This window comes from Tyto alba, unplaced genomic scaffold (genome assembly GCF_018691265.1).
Source record: "Tyto alba isolate M040663 unplaced genomic scaffold, T.alba_DEE_v4.0 Super-Scaffold_7, whole genome shotgun sequence".
Lineage (NCBI taxonomy): Eukaryota > Metazoa > Chordata > Aves > Strigiformes > Tytonidae > Tyto > Tyto alba.
The window spans coordinates 25570500-25592760 of record NW_024881328.1 but is presented as its reverse complement, the minus strand read 5'-3'; the positions used below and the strand labels follow the sequence as shown (position 1 = coordinate 25592760).

The 22261-nt window shown below is 38.6% G+C and overlaps 1 long non-coding RNA gene across 1 annotated transcript in view; it reads left to right on the top strand.

Moving 5' to 3' along the window:
• The window catches only part of LOC122152454, a 55421-nt gene that overhangs the window by 20102 nt on the left and 13058 nt on the right, over positions 1 to 22261 (top strand). The window contains exon 2 of the long non-coding RNA XR_006164583.1: positions 4402 to 4505. This is a non-coding gene — a long non-coding RNA (uncharacterized LOC122152454). The remainder of the gene's footprint in view (positions 1 to 4401; positions 4506 to 22261) is intronic.

Genomic DNA, 22261 nt, shown 5'->3' with positions numbered 1-22261 from the left:
ACTCTCTTTTATCACCCCACACACATGCTTTTAAATTGTAGCGCCAGACGAAGATGGAACTAGCTGTGCTCCAGTATTGGCCCAATACAGTCAGCACCCAAAACTAAAAGTATCACATTAACATGATGTCTTTGCTTGCCCTTAGACCAGTGATATTGTTGTGGTAAATTACTTGCAAAAGCAGAACTAAGGTGCTGGGTGTAGTGGAAATGTCTTAAAAGGAAGTATTTAGGAAGTCTGTTATGCAGCCATGGTGCTGACAATGTTCAGAATCAGTAAGTGCCATAAAAACCATGTACTATGGAAATCAAGGAAGGACAGTCAGTCAGAAGTAACTGATCTGTGTCTAAGTTGTTGTATCCTCTGCTGCATAACACAGGCACAGGAATAAGTTGCTGGGTAGTCAGTGATATCAGATACATCTTTGTTGAATAAATATGCATTTAGAAACCCTCTGGGACTCCACCACACTTCCCCCTATGAGTTCTTCCTCCTACTGAAACTTTCTTATCCACATCTTCAACCTTTTGTTGATGTTCTTCCTCTTCCTACACTTCTTCAAAATTTTGCTGGAGAAAAAGTGTCACCTCTGCTCATGCAGCTGGAGTTTCTCCCCTTTTCTGAAAAACAGCAGGAAAGAAGGAGCAGAGGACTGGAAAAGCCTCGGTCTTGTTTTGATGTCAGTAAGAGTTTCACATAAGTTAAAACAGCAGTTCCAAGCACAGAAAGGACTCTGTATGACATTGTTTTTATAAAGAATATTTGTAAATGTTATGTAAGCTGAACCGATCTGCAATACCTAAACTTTTCATTGCTTTTCATGGCAGAGGAAAGAAGATATTATAAATATGTAAAATAAGGCACTAGTACATTAACATAAATAACTCTAATAAATTGTAAAGCTTTGTAGAAAACAGAAAACTGCTAATGGAATAATGCACATTTGTTGATTCTGGGAGCAGACACTGGCCATACATCATGCACCAAAGCAAGTGCTAAGAGCATCAGCATGTAACAGCATTATTTAAACTTCTTTTATGGGCAAGATTAAATAGTCATCAAAGCGGACCATACTGAGACTGTGGATTGGTTCCTACAGCCACTGATTCCCTCTTCTACTTTTTGTTTGCATATACAAGACTATCACAGGAACTTCAGTGTTTGGGGTTCTCGTTAATATTTACATCCTTAAAGCAATATACCTTTACAGCAGTTGACCACCAGATTATCAATAATGAAGGCTACCCTTCCGAAAGGACCAGCCCAGAGGTCAAACACACAAGATTCAGTAATTTCCTTCTGTCATCCTGCCTCACTCAACCTTGCCAGACAACCTCAAGAAAGGATTATCATGTGGTCTCTCTCACTCCATTGCTTTGCTGCTTTGACCAACAGAGGCATCAGTGAAACATAATACAGTGGGCAAAAAGTGGTGTCAACTCACAGCCCACAGGAACTGAACAAAACCCATCAGCTCATTGCATGTAGAGCACTGAATACAGTGACAAGATAAATGGCAATTACTTTTGGTCACTCTAGTCTGGCATGGATTTGAAAGAAGGTATAAAGAATATAGGCAAAGACACATGATGATCAAAGCTCCTGCAGAGGTGGTTAAGTCCCATATTTCTCAAAATGTGGATTTGTATGTAAAGACCTTGATTCAAGCATTTTCCCCTGCATATTCCTGAATTCCATAGGGTTACTCACATTCTTAAAACTAAGCTGAAATGGAAGTCAAAAGGTACTACCCACACAAGCCTTCCTCCATTCTGTGATAGGAAGACCAGGAACAAATGTTAACCCACTCTTCTGAGGAGCAAACCTATTAAACTGCACACACCCAGGCAGGGCATGTGGAAAGTCAAGCACCATAGCTGTACTCTGGCATATTCTGCAGCTTTGTAAATTTGGCCCATCCTTTCCTGCCAAGGAATGAAAATACTTTAGAGCCAAGTTAAAGGCATGAATTGCAGATTGAGAGTCCTTCGGTGGTTGATGTTCTTTATGCCAGATAAAACAAATAATAGAGCTTGATGGAATGGAAATCTCCATATTCTGCCATACATTGAATTTGTTTATGGTTCACTTGGCACAAATTTTTTTCCCCCTTTGGTATTAAATGGACTTTTAAACTGAAAGTGAATTTTGATATTAAAAAAGCTCTGACTGTAAAAATGGACAAATTAACAGGAATGAGCATTTTCACACAGGAAAAAATGATTCATTAACTGCTCTTTTGCCATTGTAGAAGAGCCCATTTTTGGCTTGTCCTCAGAGAGTCCAAGGATGCTTATAATACAAGCAACGTTTAGAAAAACTTCATTACACAGAGAAAATTCCAGGCTTCAATTTTTCTTCTTGAGAGAGTTCAGTAGTTGCTTTATTCTCTGTGTGTGTGTGTGTGTGTGTGTTTATACACAAAATTAGGTTCTAGAAAAGTGCATTTATGCAAAAAGCAATTCATCAACCACTTCTGTGCTCAGAATTCACTGAGGTAATTTAGATACTTTAATGGCAAGGTAGTTTAGGTAAGGTATGCAATAAATGTTTCCCCCAACCCCTCCAAACAGTTAGGGTAATGGAAAATGTGTGCTCTAAATGAATCTTTTCAGTAAAGTAATTCTTGTTTTAATTATTTATCAGTTAGAAAATATGAAATATAATGACATAGCAAACTTCTCTGGAACCTCTTTTCGTGTTGAGGGAGCACTCTTACATTAGCCAGGGTTTTATGCTGGCTGTAACTAAAAGGCTAACATAATGCAGTGTGCGGCACTAATCTGTTTCTCGTAACATTAAATGTGCAGCAAGCAACTACCACTGTGAGGAGACCCTTTGGATCTATTATTTGCAATATTTTCACCATGGCCTTGACCTTAGTGATGTCAGGCATATATTACATCTCCACTATAATTTACTATTGACATCATGGATTAAATTTGTTGTTTCAGCTAATGCAACAGAGCAAGCAAGGTAGATTGTGAAACAAAGCCAGCTGCTGAAATACGAGGGTTGTCAAGTATAAATTTACAAAAGATATTCAGACTGAGCGCAGAAGACAAAAATAAATGGACAGAGAAGCTGTTTTTGACAGACTGCAAAGGGCTAGAGACTTAAACTTGAGCATTGTAAATCCAAATGTCACAAAACACTGCTACAGAATGTGAGACATGTCTATTTCTCAGGAATATAAATGGTGATATGAAACCAAACTTTCAAGATGCTGTGCATTTTTGAAAAGTCTATCACTATCTCCTGATAAGAAATTTAGTGATCTTTTCCTCTTAGCTTTAAAAGCAGGGAAATTCATCATTTAAATTCAGTGACCAATATAATAACTGTATTTGGGGCAGGTAGGTTATAAAAATAGCAAAAAGCAAGCTTTGTATACTTTTCTAGATTTCTAGAAAAATATATTAAACTGACTGATATGTTCTCTTGGTGAAATTTGCCAATAGCGTCTAATTAATTCTTATTTGGGTATTCATATAAATAGATGGGGATTTTCAGCTAAATTATGTGTCTGTCAAAGAATAGTGCTATATAAAAATAAAATACTTTATTATTTCATATATGTTATGTTATTCATATAAGTCAGGATGGGTTCTCTTGCCACGGGTTTACTGCAGTTTCTAGAATGACATACTACCTCACCACCTGCAGACAGGACTCAATAAAGCAAGACATCCATGGAGTGAGGTGGTCAGCAGTGCTCATGCCTGCCTGCTACTGGGGCCGGGGAGCATTCTTCAATTGCTTCAGCTTCCTAATTCTCAAATCATGAAGCAAGTAACTGAGGCTGAAAAAGGAGGTGCAGCATGCTGGCCAAAGCCTCCACCTTGGACATTTTCATCTCCATGTTTGACTCAGCAACAAGCATTCGCTTTCTTATTTCTTTACAGCTTGAGGGAATAAATCTAACTTGAGGAAATTAAACTCTGACTCCATGACCTAAATAAGTTGTCAGCACAGATTTAAGAGGAACATGTTGTAGTCACAGGACCATCAATGAAGTAACTGTGGGTTCTACCAATATATAAACAGAGGGCACTGTTCCAGGATAAATGTAGAGACAGGAATGATACCTTTCTGTGTGATATTTGGAATACCTCCAAAACAACTGCATCTTGCAGAATCCTCTCCCTCAATGCAAATCTAGTTGTGGCCTAACTGATGGGATGGCTACCTCTAGCAATCAGAGAGCAGAGGATGTGAAATAACAGCTAGCAAGACCAGACTTTGTTTCAAAGGGGCTCATGGTTTTTTGTTGAGATTTTTTTGGTAGTCATAAGCTCTCATTGTAAATAAAAATTGGGATGGGTTAAAGCAAGGTTTTGACACATGACTAAAAGCAGTGTTAAGACGAATGGTCTTTAGCTTTTTCCTATTGTGTCAAAGATGCTGTGGGAGATGATCAATGTAGGCCAGACCCAGAGAGATTCTACGCACCACTGACTGCAAACACCTCCCTGGAGCAGCTCAGATACAGTGCGCTGCAAGAGGTAAGAGCAACAGCATGCTGCATGAGCTTAGCATTAATTTTGATTCATTTTGCAGATCAAGCATGAAAAGCCTTTTGTAGTCCTCTCTGGCACTAAAGAATTTACACCAGTTTAAAATTTTTCACTCTTAGCATCAATTATTTGTGACAATTTCAGATAGCTATCTAATTTTGGCAATGCAGTGTTCATACCCAGGGCTTCATTCAGCCTATATATTGATTTTCTCTAAGCTCTGCTTTTTTTGGGGAAAATCTTTTACATTGATACACCTGGCCAGCAGATGTGGCTTGGCTATTATATGTGATGCAATTAATCTGGAAGGCTGGCGTCACAGGACTTTCCATGATGCTGTGGCAGCATTATTGTGATTCATTAGTGTCACTTCCTCAGCAGGTTGTAATTGGCAGTGCTATATTGTTTCTGCAGAAGAACAGTCAATGTGGTGATAGGAAAAAGAAAGGCATATTTTCTTTTCTGAGGAAAACAAAGGTTATCCTTGTTTACATATCTAGTGTAAACGTAAAATGAACAAGCTCCATTCTTAATTTACCTCTTCTACCTCACTGCAAAGCCTAGGTGTTAGAGGATGGCGTTGAGATGCATTCACCAGACAAAAAGTGTTTCCTATTATTAATGGCTGGAGGAGCCCTCTGTGTAATCAAAGGGCACAGCTGCGGTGATATACGGCCAGTGACAAACGGAGAGATCTTTCCTTCTCACTGCTACAAGCTTACCAGCTTGCAGCCAGCAACTTCCAGCACTGTATATCTGCAAGATAAATAGCACAAGATATGAATATACGCAGTGCTTACAGTCTTGAAAAGTATTGTTATATCCCCCACATACAATCATTCTAAATATGACTCGAGTGCATTTTTCACAATTTCAGAGCTATTCTTGCTGTTTGTAAATAGATACAGTTTCTGAGCAGAGATTTAAAACCCTCTAACAGTGCTGCTTTCCGAGGTCTGGTTTGGAGGCGGGTGCTGTACAGCTGATCGTGTCAGCAGAGCAGCTTTTGTGAGATTCATAGCTCTCTTTTGCAGTGACAAGCAGCACTGAACTTTTCTGTGAAAGGAATTAGCTAAAGAATATACAAGGAATCATTTTTATTTCTCTTATGCACCTATGCCAAAGCAATTTAAGGGAAGAACTCATTCTTTTTAATACGTATATATTTAAGAAAAAGCCGCGTTAGCCATTTCTTCTGTAGCTGTTTCTAGTCACATTTTAGTCCTTTCATTTTACAAAGCTAGATACTCTGTGTAGTAATGCTTAGCTTTAAGCTAAGGATGTACCTGAACTGAGATAAAACTTTAAAGCTAAATAGGGAACAATTGCCAGTGAAAAGTAAGGCAAACCTTTATTGGTAAATAAAAAATGATGTGCCCTTTTGCCTGGTTTGATTTTGTTGCTGTTGGTATAAGTGAGTCCAGATTTCCACAAACATGAAACTAAATCCTCCAGTGGGCAAGGTCATCCCTTCCATGGGCTCAGTGGCAGGAAGGTGTCCCCACGCACACGCATGCACCCACAGGCAGGCACACACAGGCACACGCACACGCGGAGGAAGTCAATGCTGCTCCATGACCTTTCCATGAACTTTCTAGGAGATGCAAAGATCAGTCAAGAAGGCAAAGGTCAGCATTCATGCTGGTCACAAACAAAAATCAGATTTAGCCAGTCACTGGAAGAGAGTTTCTGGGCCCTTGGATTATCTGAGCAAAATACTAATAAATACATTTTGCATAGTGAAAAATTGACTCAGTCGGTGTTTACTGTCTCAGCATGGCTCAGTTTTGCTGCACTCATTTGACAACTTGTTAGAAGTTATGTTCATTTTTCCCCTGTAATATACCTATGCAAGAGAAAGATGGAGTTAAATAATATGAAGGAGGTGGCACAATGTGAGAAGAATCTGGGAATTCAGAGTGAGCAGTACCACTGCTCGTGTGGTGAGACACAAAAGTATGAACTGAAGAAAGGAAATTACGTGTTGGCTGCCTATGAAGAAAAACATTGAGATAAAGCAAGGCAACAGTAAACGAAGTCAACAATTTCAGTTGTAATTGACTACTCCAGCCTCTCACACAGTACTTGTTATCAGATTATACCACAGTGGTATCTTTGTATAAATCAGAAAAAAAAAAAAAATCAGAATGAAATATACAAGTAATATAATCCTACTTTCAGCAGGTCAGAAGTGAAAACAAATGTGATGATTTGCTTCTGCTGTAGCCTGAGGTGGACATTTGCCCAAGTGACAGCACACAAGATACATTTTAGCACAAAATTCCCATTGACTTCAATGGGTCCCTGGTCTAACCCAGACACAGCAAGTGCTGTGTCCTAGCAGCAGCACAAACCCCTACCATATGAGTGTCTTTACTACAGCAGGCTGGATGATCTTGTTCTCAGATATGAGTTATTAGGATCACTATTTTGTTTCCTCTTGCCTTTGCTTTTCTCACTGGCACAGTCCACTAAACTAATGTAAATACTTAAGTTCCATTTAGGGAAAATGATGAGTGAAGCTCAGGAAGGATTACAGAGATGTGAAATTTTGGTTGCCGATTGGAAATAATACATTCAGCTTGTAATAGTGTACTTTAATAATGGCAGGTGGCTCACTGATACACTTTTATCTTACATATTATGAAATTTCTTGATATATCCTTCAACTCAGAAAGTTTTCCAAGTAAAACAAAGTAAAAGGAAAAAATATGATTATATGTGACTTCAGTTATTTCTCACGCTTATTCTTTTTTAGAGTCATCTGGATTATTTTCACCACTACCCACATCTTTTAGCTCCTAAAACAAATGATCTTTCACCAGTAATTGCTCACTCCGGAGCCAGTTTTACTGTGCTTTCTTTTGTAAGAATAAAAAAAATTTTAAAAAGGTCGGGTTCGTTCTCCAGCTTTTGCACTAGAATATGAGTGAAAATGCTTCTGCAAGACCCAAATTCTGCAGCGTTGGGGCACTTCCTGCCCGGGCATTGAGAACTAAAGTGCTTTTCAAAACAGCGAGGAGCTGTCAGAGCACTGAGGCTGCTTTGTGCCCGCCCGAGCAGTGGGAAGGCAGCTCCTCGCGGCCGGGAGCTGGTGTGTGCAGACTCCAGCCTGGACCAGAGCTGGTCTGAAGCTTCCAGCTTCTCCGTAAAGGGGTTTGGGGAGTATGGCCTGAACAGTAATTCTAGATGAGGCTTGGGCTGGGATGGTGAAGCAAGGCATAAATTAGACAAGTTCAAGTCAGGCAGTACTTAACATACATAATTCAAGGAGGGCTTACAGCCAGTGCTACTCTTCTGTCTCCATTGCAGAGCAGAATAATGGAAAATCCGATCTTTTAATCTTTCTGCAAATATTTAACTCCTTTTAAAGTCCTTCTAATGATAGCATTTACTTCATGGTCCCGCCAACACTTTGTGTGGGAGTGCTCATAGATCCTGGAGTGGCTGTGGAGCCTCTTCTTGTCTCATCAGCCAGCAGAGAAATATTACCCAGCAGCAAATAAACGGCACTGGCCAACTTTTACTCAGGGGTATGAAAGCATCTTGCCAGGGAACACTCTGATCTACATACACTGACTTTTTAAAAAGCTGAAAGAGTCTGAGAGGACTGTAAAAGAAGCTAAGGTCATGCAAATGTTTTAAAATGGTAAACGTGATGACTAATAGACATTCAACCTATTACACTGAAAAGAACCGTCACCCCAGTCTTGGAAGCTTAACATTGGAGACAATCAGTAAATAATTAAATGACAGCAGCAGAGCATTCATCTCAGCACATTTTCAAGGAAGTTAAGTCTTGTCAGACAAGTGTGATCTTAGGGTTTTTGATGAAATAGCAAGTTCTATTGATGAAGTTAAAAACGCCAACAAAGCAGCGTACTCACATTAAATGGACTAAACCAAACAGATGATATTGAGTAACTGGGAACTGAAAGCTGCCATCCTCTGTTGAGGCCTCACAGGCACTGGCCCTTGTTCTACTCCTGTTCCATAGCTGAGGGTGGCAGTGAGGCAGGGCCAGGGACACGCCACCCAGCCAAGAGCAGAGTAGGCCCAGTGATAGTAACCACGGTCAGCCAAAAGTCCACTCATCTCAGACAAGTCCAGAGGGCGAAGGCAGATCTGAGATCGAGCTGGGAAGTCAGGTCAACGAGGCCAGATCAGGCTCAGTACAGTACTAGGCTGGCACACCTAAACTGTAACTTGGGCAATGACCAAGGGCAAAAGTCTGAGATTAAACACAGCTTCCAGGCCAGTGGACAAGAGCCCCACATGAGGCTTTCTCCAACTCTTTTTCACGCAGATCTTTCTCACAGCTTAGCTGCTTTCACAGAAGCTCAGTCCAGGGTTACACACCTGCACGGTGTCAGAGCTGCCCTGGAGCACAGGCAGCCCGCCCCGCGGTGGCACTGGGGAGGGAAGAGCCCGCAGAGCAACTCAGGGCCTCACCATGGATTTGGGAATAATGGTAGCTAAACAAAGGAACACAGACTTCCAGTACAATATACACAAGAGTTTGTGAAGACAAGAAGATACACAGCACTAACTAGATTTCAGAAGGTGCTATTATACCTGCATATAGTATTAGTGAAAATGCTCATGGGGTTATTGGGCCAGTTCTTGAAGCATAATATGAAAGTAGAAAAAGGTTTAAAAAAAAAGAAGTGCAAAGAAAAAAAGAGTCAGGAAAATATGCCTTAATCTGTTAAGGTTATCCAAGAAGGAGTTAAAAAGTGACTTAATCAAGGTCTGCAGGTATCTACATAAGGAAGAGATTTCTGATAACAAATAGCTATTTAGTGTAACAGAAAAAGGCACAATAAGATCCAATGGTTGGAAGCTGCCGTACTTTCTCTAGCATGGGCCATTAATCATTGGAACAACCTACCGCAGGATGTGGTAGATCATTTGAAGTCTTTAAATCAAAACTGCATCTTTACAAAAGAAATTCCCTCAAACAGATCCTCAAAGAGAAAATCTGCAAAAACTGCTGTTTGGGGTTTGCACCCTGAATTGCTCAAGGGTTGAGGTGAAAGTCCTTAAAATCTATTAAATTAAACAGCTTGGTGGAAAAAATAGTAAAAACAGATAAGTGGGGTGCTATAGGGCAGCATAACAGATCTGTATGCCTTTGTCACTAAAACTCACACAGCTATTTACAAGAATAAACTTATGGAAAAGAAGTAGAGAGGGGAAAGGAAAAAGGTATTCTTCCTAAAATATATGTCTTCTGTCCTTTAAACACAGTGTGATAAAGACATGCATTTTGCTTGAAGTTCATCTGGTGGAATTCTGACTGCACATGGTGATGGGCTCACCAGTTGTTATTTATGAAGCATGGATTCTTGGGCATGGTTAAAAAATACCAGTTGGCCTTCTTTCAGTTAAATCCCATTCCTTTGAGGCCAATTTAATCATGCCATGAAAGAGATCTGTAAAACAGAAGCACTTTGAGTTTCCTACAGAGAAAAAAGGAAGACACCAGCCTGTGGGAGAGAATACAGCTCTTATGTCAAAAAGAGCAAACACGTAGGGTGCAATTCCACAGCTATACTTTTGAGTTCAGACTGCCTAAGTTTATGGCCAGAACTCCCATGGGGAGGGGCAGGAGTATATAAGGATATTTGCTACTTTTTACAGTAATAGCACTAAGCATTTATATAATTCTAGTACTATGCTTTGATAGGAACTTCTCTGTGCTGGGAGCTGCACAAAGAGAAAAAAAAAAAGTGGGGAGAGGACGATCCATTCACTGGAAGAGTGCTTCCTCTAGCAGCCTGCACAGAAAATGAGCTGGTCTTTCAGGTCTGCTGCCACAACAGAAATAGGACTCTGGTTCCCTACCTGCTTTGAGCCTGCGTGAAAAATCTTTCTCTCAGAATTTATGTACAGTTTTAGCCTCTGATATGCAAACAGCTGCTGGATGAAAGCGTCTGTTCCAAGTTCACCATGCTTTTCATGATCAGAGAGTGCTGGATTCAGAGGTTATGCTGGCTTTGCTCCATCTGTCCCTTTGGATCCAGTAGTTATGTCCCTAACCCTTCTGTGACCTAAGAATATGTAATGCATGTTCCATGGCTCAAGATAGTGTATGAGGAAATTAAAATGCATAGGGATATACCTGCTGATTTGTTACCTGCATGCCAATGAACATGGCAGCACTGCTGCGTGCAGGCTGCGTGTGTGTGCAGGCTGCGTGTGTGTGCATGCTGCGTGTGGGAGCATGATGCATGTGTACACCATCCCCCTCCACTGGATTATGACAGATCTTCAATTAAAATTGGGAGCTCTGTGGAGTGTTTTATGCCTGTAGTATTCCTGGTAAACCTGTTACAGGACAAATAAGAACCAGTTGCAACGGTTCGGTAGAGTTCCTACTGTCAAGTCCTTAAATTCATTAGCCATTTCATATATTTAGCCATTAACATTGTTGGATCACTTCTTCTCTTTCCATAAGCTTATAAAAACAAACAATTAGTTAAGACAATTTCTAGGGCTTTTCTTCCCGCACAAGCCATTTTTAGCCTTCCTTTTTCTAAAGCCTGCTGTTGGGCTGCGCAGCATTTTTACCCCCTGGGGTCTGTGTTTCACCAGTGATGGTAGCCAGATGAGGCTGTTTCAGGATGACACAAAGTACCATCTCCACAGAGGCCAAACATCTCTCTGAATTACCCCACAAGTGCTGCTGACTAGAGGAGCCAGGGAGAAGGCAAAAGGCTCAGCTGCGGTTCAGCATGTCACAGCACTGTTAGCCCAATCTGTCAGTCATCACAGCCCGGATCCCACGCTGAAACCTCCACAGGCTTTGAATCAAGCCCTAGGTGTTATAGTACTTTGGGACTGTGTGTGCATGTGTGTGGTTTCTGGGTGTATGTTTTAATTTTGTTTTGTCCTGGAAATACCAAGTATGCCCTTTGAGACCATTAGAAATGAGGTTTATATAGAGATAGTAAAAGACCACTGTAGGCAAGGATAATAAAATATGAAATTATTATGAGAGACATAACAACCGGTTTAAAATAGGAAGTGCTGAGTTTTTCAAGTTCAGCAAGTATGATTATTTTTCTCTTTCATTCTCTGAGCGCCTGTGAGTATATAGAGTCCTAATTTGAGAACGGGAACAAACTGGGTTTGTTTATGAGAAAGCAATATAAACTCATCTATCAGACTCATCAGTACATGGGCCAAATCATAAATTACCATCTCACTGTTGGCTTTAAGAGAACAATGACACTTACCCCATGTGAGGATGTGCCCCTTATTTTTGAATCAGGAAAGCTAAGAGCTTTGCTTCTGGCAAGGACAACTCTAAAAGGAATCATTCCTAATGCAATCTGTCCTTGAAATAAAGCTCCTTCTCATCTGCATTCCCTGTGTCATCTGATTTGTGCTTCAAATATAAAATTTTCATTATTTTTATATGACATTGTTGGGATGGGAAAAAATATTAACAACATGATTCCTAACAGAATCTGCATGAAGTCATCACACATTTGACTTCCTGCTAGACATAAATCCATTATCTTCCAAACTGTGTTGCTCACATGACATTCCTACTAAGCAGCTGCAATTGATAAGAGCTACTCTGCATAATTTGCTTTGAAGTATCTTTGAGATAGGATTAACCAGATGATGTGCTCTTTTTTTTTTCTCTCCCTCTTTCTCTCTTGTTGTCCTTGTTGTTGTTGTTGTTGTTGTCGTCATCATGGTCCTGTTCCTGCAGAAAGATTTGTGGACTGCAGATACTCATGATATGCATACACCTCATGAGCAGCTTGTCTGTATCTTACCCTAAACATGTTAATGCTTGAAATGCTAGAAATAACACAGAGAAATCTGAAATTGCTAAAATCAGACAGTAAAAAGCCACTGCAATTAGTCTGTCTGAGTACTTGACAATACATTTGATTTACCAACAAATGACTGTTCTATCTATCTATCCATCAGCTAGATTTCAAGTCCAAGTATGCATTGTTTTTCAATCATTAGTTTTTGAAACATGATTTCATTAGCAAGAACACTCTGGCATTGTCTGAAAAAAAAAAGAATAGTTTATATTTGTATTGAGTGACAACATCTCTGTCTTCTGAGACACCGAATTGTTTTGTAGCTTCTTCCAAGGGTTAGTTTTGTTGAGTGGAGAACCACATCTTTGCCCTCTCATTTTCTGCATCACTTGCCATACACAATGCAAAGGAAGTGACTATGAAAATGCAAATGAATATCCTCATCTAAGTACTGCTAATATGATAGCACGCTGTACATCTGAATGGCTCGGAAAATTAATGGGCACCATTCTGAACTATGGAAACATGAGCTATGGTGAGAAAGTTGGAATTCAGATTTACTGCTTCTTCCTTCTCATCTCCAATCCTTGAATAAAAGAAAGAAACATTTATAGGATGGAAATATAAGTACCTTAATCTTATCATCTTGGGCTTGGCTTTTTGTTCTTCTATGTTCAAATGAAGCACCTCATCAAAATTAGATTAAGATGGTAAATAAAATCAAGGTCAACTTTTTATTAACTTTTGGGGTTTTCCTCCCCTCTGTTTAAACACTTTGGCTCTGAAATCTGGCTGCAGCCACTGGATGTTTAGAGGCAATACTGCAGACTTTTAGGTTTTATGGATTCTAGAAGAACAATATAACATGATACTGACAATCATAAACAGATACTAAGTTGTTTCAGTTTGGAAACAATTGCAGCCATATAACCCTTGGTGGGCTCTTTTATATGAACTTTTATTTTTCTCTGTACAATGGCTAACATGGGAACTATCCCCCATCCAATAGAGCAGCTTGTATTTGCTCAGGAAATGGTTAAGTTACAGCAGGTCACCCCTGTTACTTCATGGAAATGCTTTGATTTGTCTTCCATACTAAAACAGTTAAGAGTCATTTGTTTTACTAACAACTCCCCTCAGAGCAGAACCTCAATACTCTTAAAATTAACTTCACACATGACTTTGTCAAGAAGCTTATTTCCATCTCAGGAGAGTTAGAATTTCATAAAATGTCGACACGGTGTATTTAAAAGGACAGACTTAGGAAACGTTACTTCTTTTATTTTTGCTGCCCATACTGCCCATTCACCTGTGGATTTTCCAGGCAACCTAAATGCAACACTTTCCTAAGCATATAAAAATGCCTGTACTTGACCAGGCTACCCAGCTTGGCCATTACCAAGAGAGCACTGGGCAAAATACTGGTCGTGTCTCCAACCTGCATTCTGACTCATTCAAAGCCTAACCAGATGGACATATCCACAGCAGTCACACTTAAAAGGCACTTTTTGAAAGCTTCTGACAATTTTAAAATTGCTATTCAGCATATCTAAAATTAGGGAATAATTCTGGACTGGCTAATCAATCACTTTCTAAATTGGGGAAACATAGGTGGAGTCCCCAAAATCACTTGGCAAGGCAGCTTAAAGATACAAACAGAACCATGTGGACAGCAAACATGGGGTTTGTATGTATCTTACTCTACCCTTCTCTGAGGAGTCATATGAACATGAAGCTTTTTACTATTAAATTTGAGTAAGTCCTGTAAGGAAAAAACCTAAACAAAACAAAACAAACAAAAAAAAACCCTGCTCCTCATGACTGTACCTCCTTTTTTTTAATTATTGTAGTTTAATGGTGATGAGTCTAGTTCATCTTGCATGTTCAGATCAGTGGAGAACACTTTCTGGACTTGAAATAGAGGAAAATAAAAGATTTCTCTTTGTTACAATTTCAAAGCACTTTACATTCGCCACAAACCGCCTGCAAACAGTAAAGCTCAGAATACCAGCCTGTATCAAGTCATTAACCTTTTAGGACTCAATCAAAGCAGTGTTGTGTGACACTTTATTAATGAATGCTTTAATGTGGTATATAAAAGCTAACAAACATGGAAACTGGCAATGATTCATCAAATTTAATATTCCATCAAACATTTCATTTTGAAGACTGACACTTTTTAAAAATAATCCAATGGAATACAAGTTCAGAGGAGTTCCTTTAATGAAATTCATCCCCCTCTTTTTAGGACTTTTCCAAATTGTATTTAAACACCCAACAAAACCAAGGAAAGTGCATAAAAAACCTGAAACAGTTATGCGACCTTCTAAATAACATTTGAACATATTTTATGGAATCTGTTGTGAAGAGTGAAGGAAGTTGTCCTTATAAATACACTTGCAGTTTAGGTCACACATTGTCTGCAGTCATTGCTAGGAGGCAAAAGCCCTGTTGTAAAACAGCTGGGCTTCTTGGCTTGGGGCAAAGGCAAATTCCACAGCCAGAAACCTAATTAGACACTTTTGGAATTCACGGCGCCCTTTCACGCTATGACCTTTTCCTTTCTGTCTTCCCCTCGCATCTCTCCAGCTCACCCCCATATGTCCTCCTCCCCCCTGCCCCCCATGAGCATTTGATCCTCTCCCCACTAAATATGTTGCTTTTTTGCATAAATACTGTCTACTGGCCAAATTCAATCCTGCTGGTAATAAGAACAACTTGGAAGTCAACAAGTTTATGTCATGGCTAATTTTTTCCCTGTGATCCATTTAACTTCTAAGCAACTCTAAGCTTATCCAGTCTCCTAAAAATTTCCAAAAACATGGGCTGCAGAGAAGTCATGTCAGAGAAACAGCTTTATCTGTCCTGGAAAATTTCAGAAGTCCCCAAAGAATTCTCATCTTGCCCTGGAATGAAAAGCAAAATATTCTGATTTTTTTCAAAACCCACCGAGGCGTGGTTAACCATGCCCCATTGCCAGGGTACACACCTGAATGCAGAAAGCCCAGGTTCAAATTCCTGGAGGTACTTGAACCTGGGTCTTTTACTTGTCCCAGGCAGATACACCAGCTTCTGGCCTGACACGGGCTTCTTTTTGGACTGAAGTAGCAATTCTGTTCTGAACCTAACTTTTCTCATTGAAAGGTTTTGCATATCCACATAGCATTTTTCATACTGCCAGAGAGATATTTTTCAATCACCACAAATTTGCCAAGCTCTTATATGCTCAAACACATTCCAAACTTTTCTAGAAAGATGATGCACTTTAATTTAAATGTTACTTGTGTCAAGGGGAAATAATTTCAAAAAACACCTAGATACAAGAGTCTAGGTGTCTTGTAAAATAAATGACCAACTGATAAAAATGAAACGCCACTGAAGATGTTTAATTTACAGCTAGCCTATTAATTATAATTTTCTTCAATTGTTTTTATAGTGTAAATTGTAATTCTTATCCAAACTCATTTCCAGCTGAAGAGCATGTTCCCTCACACAGATTCTTCACTTAACTAAAAATTGCAGGATTCATCCATTAAAAAAAAAATAAATAAATAAATATTATAAATACGATATTTTAACTGAATTGTATAATAGAGAACTGCTGTGCCACTCCTGAGAAATGTCTATAACTCACTTATGCCTTCTGGTATTTGTATAGCATGTTGACTCATGAATCATGGAGTAGCTATCATAAAAAAAACAATGTCTCCTTGACAAAAAATACACTTAACTCAGCTGAGTTTTGCAGTAAAGATTCATGCCTACATTTTTAAAATCACAAATGCTATTATGTTACACTCAGGGAACTGTTTTTGTAAACCTGTGCACTTCAGTAGTACATTTCCTGTTGCGAGTCCCAGAAAGCACTAATGAATTGCTTCTCGCCATGTTCCTGGAATGATTATTCTCATTTTACAGATGGAAAAACTGAGGCAGAGGATCTCACTAAGGTGACCAGGGGAGAAGCGAAGCTCAAACCAGAGGGCAGGAGTAAATGCCACTTTGGGCAACTTGCGCCTGTTTTTCCATAGCTGCCAACTCCAGCAACATGGACCTTGCTTCCCCTTCAACTACCCACCTGCAGTGCCTTTCATCTAGCTGCCCTTTTTCAGATCAAACGGGCTTTTTAGACTTTTTGTTTGTTATGGAAATACATATTTTTCCCTAGCCAGAGACATTCTGATATGGTGTGATTTTGTGAGGAAAGAAACAGAAGGGTTTAGGCAGATTTTGGTGAAATATGTAGAGTAGTTGGGGTAGGGTAAGGTGAGATGTGCCCACCACGGGATGTCAGTATGCTTTTGTTGTAGCTGTGAATGGTGAGAAATAGTACTTGTCACAGTCATTGGCAGTGGGAAAGGGAAGAAAATAGCTACAGGGTGTGCAGGGATATGGCCAGAGTTGGGTTTTTCTCCAAGGAAAAAGGAAGTTCATCTCTCATCTGCTTGAGGTGTAGAGGGTAAATATCAACCAGTACTTGGAGGGTGCCAGAGGTGCCGAATGAGAGGAGATCCTGGCAGAACAAAGTCCCAATATCAACAAAGAAAGAAACAAAAAACACAGGGCTCTTTGTGACTTCAAACACACACAATATTGCCTCTACTACTGTGATTAGCGAGGCACAGTCCTGGGCTTCTCCATGCCACAGAGAGCTGCACATGCTGGCCACGGACACCAGGCACCCGGGGCTCACTTCCAGCACTCCCCAGCACCATGTCTCCAGCCAGGACCGAAGGGGTGCAGCACCTCCCTCAGCCTGGGCCCTAAAAATATCTCTCATTTCATCTTCCAGAACAAGCATGTATCCATTATATGCTACTGCTATTTGCATGAGATTAAATATTTAAATCAGAGAAAAATATTGTTCATTATCATTTGCAAGTATCGTTTTAATCATAAACTAAACCTCAAAGCAACACTAAGCATGCATGATTGCTACCTGGTCAGCATCATCAAGGTCCCCTGGAAAAACTAATTAGTATGTTACTATATATCTACATACCTTGGAGATAAATGTTGTTTGCATCTCCTTCCCTAATGACAGAATGGAGATGGTTCAGTAAAACACCCTACCTCTTAATATGCAGGGTTTGTTGTAGGAGCAGCTCAATTCATATTTCCACCCGTTTGATGGTAAGTGAACAGCAGTAGCAATATTAATCTGCAGTAACCTGTCAGTGAACTCTACAGCTAATAGGATGTAGTTATGATTTTACCATCAATCAGAACTGAACAGGCCCTGGACAATCCTTACAGCACTGCCTCAAAAAATCTAATTGTGCAAAAGCTTCATCGGTTTCCAACATTTCTTTTTTATCTGTCACAGACTTTTGGCCTACTACACAACCTTTTATTATTGGTCTTATTGCATTAGCTTGTTGGACAAAAAAGAAAAGGCTAAATATAAGAGTTCCCCTGCATTCCATCATTTGTTACCATGTGGGATCCTATTTGACAGTTCCATATTATTTTAGATTTAGATAAATATTATTAGGACATATGGTATTGCATGAACTTTTGAACCACTGATTGCCAATGTATAAAAAAAAGGCAAGAATATTTTTACCTCTGCATTTACATGTTCAAATGTATAAGAAATAGATAACAAAAATGGAAGAATTAAGCTGTAACACAGGACTGGATTTTAGACAAAATGTAAACTCAGACTTTTTTGTTGTTATTGTTAATTGTATTTACATAGCAGAAGAATAGTTGAAAAATGAATTATTAACAACAAACACAAACTTTCACAAAAGTTAAAGTTCTACTAGTAATTAAGATATCTGTTCATTATTCTTTTCGGGCACTTTTAGTACAACCATTTATTATGTAGTTTTGTAGCTTAAATTAGACATGTGTGTGTAAATATCATAAAAGAAGCACAGACAGGCATTCTCAGTGAGAATCTGTCTTTCAAACACCGGCCATAAGAGATTACAACTTGCGGTAAGATACATTACAACCACACTATTTCTGGTGAGTTTACTATGCAAGAAGTTCTGGTGTAACTTTTGTGATTCTAAACATATAAAAACATCAGGGAAGATGAACTATTAACATTATCTGTTTAGTCATTTTAATCTTTTGCATCTTAAATGTAATCAGGCTTTTCAGAACTGAAATTGCTAATCAGCATGTTGGATAAATGTTTCCATTTTAAAATGTGCACATTTAGACATAACAGCTGGCTGTAAAGAATATATTTATATTTGTGATTTAATGTATCACAAACTTCATATTTGATTTCATTTAGCTTTACCAAGAAACAGAATATTTTTGCTAGCATGATCTATTTTGACAGCAGTTTTACAGCAGCAGAAAAGCATAGAGTAATAAATGAGGTGTGCATACAATGCATTATGTAGTCTTTAAAGCAAGCGTGTCTTTTTAACAAAACAAAATTTTTTACAGTTTCAAATTATTTTATCCCTTTCTAACATGAGTTCAATTTATGCAAAGCAATAAAGATTGTGCATACACAGAACACAGATGATATGCACTCTTCTGTACTACAGCATTTGTTTATTAATTTAGCAAACTGTATACAAAATTGAGGGATTTTTTTTCTTTAAAATAATTCTAACTTCAAAGAAATATTTTTGACTGTATGAACATCAAATGGATAGCTGAGTTTTAGCCCTCAACCAATCATAATGTAAAGTAATTGTAATCTAATAAAAATAGCCATACAAAATAAGGAAATGGCTGTTGCATCCTGTTAAAAACATGCAGGAATGCAGCTTTGGAACTACTGAGAGAGACGAGGTTGTAGAAAGACAAAAACAGGATGTTAAATTCTTACAATTGGAAGCAACTGATTTTTTTTAAGCACCTACCATCACCCGTGATAATTTGTTCAACTGCCTCTAGGGGGTTCTGTGCGACTGCAGAACCCCACAATTTTAAGAGCACCTAAAAACAGGTTATCAAAGATAAAGGCAGAAGAGAAGTGAGATGCATTTATACAGATTTTGAAAACATCCAGCTGCGTCGGCACTACTGCAAATTTGACTGCTACACTAGCGTTAGTGTTCTCTAAAGAAAAAATATAGCAAAAGGAAGTTCTTCAGAACTTCAGCCCACTTCAAAACATGTACCGTCTTTATAGCACTAATAGAAAAATTAGTTATAATTAATATCATTATATTAAACTGCATATATTATTTTTCTAGGCAACTGTATTCAAAAGCCAACCACAAAATTATTTCTTTATGCTTTTAACAATTATTTAACTTCATGTTTTAGAAGGCTGTCAGTAAGGAATGCGAGCTTTCCTTCATAATTTCGTATTTCTCTTTTTGCAAGAGGTTAGATCTTTACTGCTACATGCTAATTCTCCTCTGTACTTCAATAAGCAACTATAGCATATTATATAGGGTTCCTTCTTATTTAAAAAAAAAAAAATCACTCGACTGTTAATAATAGAATGAAAAAAAAATTAAAAGTTAGTGTGGTACAATGTGTCATGCCTGGCCAACCACAAATATAGCAATAGAATTATAAGCTCAGTCGGTTAGAGAACAATAAAGCGACATCCACTCAAAAGAGTTCAAAGATTAATAACAGTGTAATTAAGAAAAAACCTCAAGCCATTCTTTAATGAATATTTTAACAAGACTAACAACATTTGGGGATTTTTGTAACTAACAACAACTCTGTTAGTCTGGATTTTTCAAACATGAGAACATGCAGTCAGAAATCCTGATTTTCTTCAGAGAAGTTCAATGAAGGAAAGGCTGAATATTACCAGAGGCTGCTAAATTATTCTGTTTTGTTCTAACACCTGCAAAACAGTTCACATGTTGCAACAAACCAGTCCTCTTAGTCATGGCTGTCACAAGAGGATGACTCTTACCCAGATATAGGGAAATTGATAGAACTAGGGTTTTCAAATAATTCAGATAACGAGGACTTTTTTAACCTTTATTATGCACATGGCCTCATTCATTTTATGTAAAAGGGAAATAAATGAAGGTTCTAACTGTCACAACTTTTACTGCAAATTATAAAACATTGCTACGGTGATTCGGAGGCCCTATTTCAGCAGAGCACTTAGAGATAAAGTTAATTTTAAGTAATTTTAAAGTCAAACATAGACATTCTACAAAACGTGGATGGATAAGTCTAGGAATCAACTCCTGGCTGAGCTCACCTCAATTCATAGCTAGACGAATTCTTGAGAACATTTATTTTTGGACATGCTTCTTCCTGTGATGGAGCAACCCCTCTGGGCAGGGATGTCACACCAGCAAGACAGCTTCCCTCTGCCCCCCAACACGCTTCCCTTCACCCCACCTCTGATGTCCTCCCTCTTTGGAAATCCAGATTCAGATGAGGGTTGGCCAAAATTTAATTAAATACCCTGTGGTTTAAGCTGCCTGAGGGACTTTGGGAAAGTTTTGTCCTGGTCACAAACCACAGTTACAGATAGCCCCTGCTGCAAGTACGCTGTAACTGGGTCAGGGGTTTGGCGGTTCCTGTTGCATGGGAAAGCTCTCAGACAACCTCCTGAAAACATGGCCCTGTCTTCCTGTGTATTTATGGCATGGAAATCGAAGTAGGATTAGTAAAAACAAAGTGATGGGCTATAAAAGGGATTGCAAAGTATACAGTGAAATTTTATATTGCCCAGCTCACAAGAGCATGTTATACTTTAGACAGAATGCCAATTACCAGTTAAGTTACTATACCTGTACATACCCTTTTCACATTATACTGTGACTACAATATGACTTTGAGTGAAACAGCAAGCAGAGAAGTAGAATTTTAAAAATCACCAAGTTAGACTGTGACAACACTGCAATTTTTTCTTATTTAAAACATATTTCTGAAGAGGTATGTGTGTTTTGAGTCAGTTAAAAACAACCTTTTCTTAGACTACCAACTACCCTATATACATTATACCAGCTACTACCTCTTTCATCTCACAAAACACATATTTATCTAGTGAAAGCAGGTGAGCTGGACAGCATCTTCTCAGCTTCTCCTAACCAAGAGACAATATAACAAGTCCTGTATGTTCTGAACACGCCAGAAAGATCCCTTTTGAATTAATTTTTTCCAAAATTTCAGTCACGGATGGGTAACACACATACATGAAACATGGACTATCTCAGAGACAGTCCAGGAAAGAGGCAGGCAATGTGAGTAACAAATGTCTAACTCTTACTTTGTAGTCAGTCACTGGAGACTTCACTCAAAGTACAGTCAAGTTAATATGATTTTGTGTATTTACCCCACATAAATTTGTTTCAGAGTCTATATAACCATGAACAACAAGCCAAGAAAGTCTTCCTTGTGTTAGAAAAATATGAGAAATCCAAATTAATTAAATTGAAAATAAAATGGGTGACAACAAATCAAACATGTCCTTATTAATGTTAAAATATTCATTTAAAAATATTTCCCTTCTGACCATTTAACTTTGTATTGAGTTAGCCTGAGATTCAAAGGAAAAGATTACTTCAAACAATTTTTGTTTTCCATTAAGAAAATGTTGACACAAGTCCTTTAAAAATTAAAAAATTTTCCCAGTACTTTCTGAATCAAACAATTTTGAAACTGATGCTTCCTTGAAATCATTCTGGTTGCAATGACTCACTGGTTTTATGAGAAAACATACCATTGTTTTCTCATGCAAAGCTCCAGACCAGTCTACATGTGACTCCCTATTCCCTTGTGAAATCCCAGAGCAAGAGGATTCCTGTCTTGTCACACATTGGATCCATTGCTTAATACTTCCATGAAGTGAGTAGACAGTTGGGGAGTATTTTTAATCTTCCTTTATACAGCAAAAAAAAAAAAAAAAAAAAAATCATCACATTGTGTGCATAATGCAATAAGGAGATTAATGGCAAGCTTAAAAGGAACATTAACAATAAAACAAGATTCATAATCAGTGCATGAAAGCTCTTGAAACTAGCTGCTTGACTGGCTATTTTCTGATACATTGAC